The sequence below is a fragment of the Bison bison genome, unplaced genomic scaffold, assembly GCF_000754665.1.
Source record: "Bison bison bison isolate TAMUID 2011002044 unplaced genomic scaffold, Bison_UMD1.0 scf7180017864267, whole genome shotgun sequence".
Lineage (NCBI taxonomy): Eukaryota > Metazoa > Chordata > Mammalia > Artiodactyla > Bovidae > Bison > Bison bison.
Window position 1 is genome coordinate 2,526,315 of NW_011494839.1, and position 1,399 is coordinate 2,527,713.

A 1,399-nucleotide genomic window follows, 5' to 3' on the forward strand; every position below is an offset into this window, starting at 1 on the left:
TATTGCCAAATTCAGACTTAAATTGAAGAAAGTAGGGAAAACCACTAGACCATTCAGGTATGACCTAAATCAAATTCCTTATGATTATACAGTGGAAATGAGAAATAGATTTAAGGGACTAGAACTGATAAACAGAGTGCCTGATGAACTATGGACTGAGGTTCCTGACCCTGTACAGGAGACAGGGATCAAGACCATCCCCATGGAAAAGAAATGCAAAAAAGTAAAATGGCTGTCTGGGGAGGCCTTACAAATAGCTGTGAAAAAAAGAGAAGTGAAAAGCAAAGGAGAAAAGGAAAGATATAAGCATCTGAATGCAGAGTTCCAAAGAACAGCAAGGAGAGATAAGAAAGCCTTCCTCAGCGATCAATGCAAAGAAGTAGAGGAAAACAACAGAATGGGAAAGACTAGAGATCTCTTCAAGAAAATCAGAGATACCAAGGGAAGAGTTCATGCAAAGATGGGCTTGATAAAGGACAGAAATGGTATGGACCTAACAGAAGCAGAAGATATTAAGATGAGGTGGCAAGAATACACAGAAGCACTGTACAAAAAAGATCTTCACGACCAAGATAATCACCATGCTGTGATCACTGACCTAGAGCCAGTCATCCTGGAATGTGAAGTCAAGTGGGCCTTAGAAAGCATCACTACAAAAAAAGCTAGTGGAAGTGATGGAATTCCAGTTGAGATATTTCAAATCCTGGAAGATGATGCTGTGAAAGTGCTGCACTCAATATGCCAGCAATTTTGGGAAACTCAGCAGTGGCCACAGGACTGGAAAAGGTCAGTTTTCATTCCAGTCCCAAAGAAAGGCAATGCCAAAGAATGCATTGCACTCATCTCATACACTAGTAAAGTAATGCTCAAAATTCTCCAACCCAGGCTTCAGCAATACCTGAACCGTGAACTTCCAGATGTTCAAGCTGGTTTTAGAAAAGGCAGAGGAATCAGAGATCAAATTGCCAACATCCACTGGATCATGGGAAAAGGAAGAGAGTCCAGAAGAACATCTATTTCTGCTTTATTGACTATGCCAAAGCCTTTGACTGTGTGGATCACAATAAAGTGTGGAAAATTCTGAAGAGATGGGAATACCAGACCACCTGACCTGCCTCTTGAGAAACCTGTATGCAGGTCAGGAAGCAACAGTTAGAACTGGACATGGAACAACAGACTGGTTCCAAATAGGAAAAGGAGGCTGTCAAGGCTGTATATTGTCACCCTGCTTATTTAACTTCTATGCAGAATACATCATGAGAAACGCTGGGCTGGAAGAAGCACAAGCTGGGATCAAGATTGCCGGGAGAAAGATCAATAACCTCAGATATGCAGATGACACCACCCTTATGGCAGAAAGTGAAGAGGAACTAAAAAGCCTCTTGATGAAAGTGAAAGA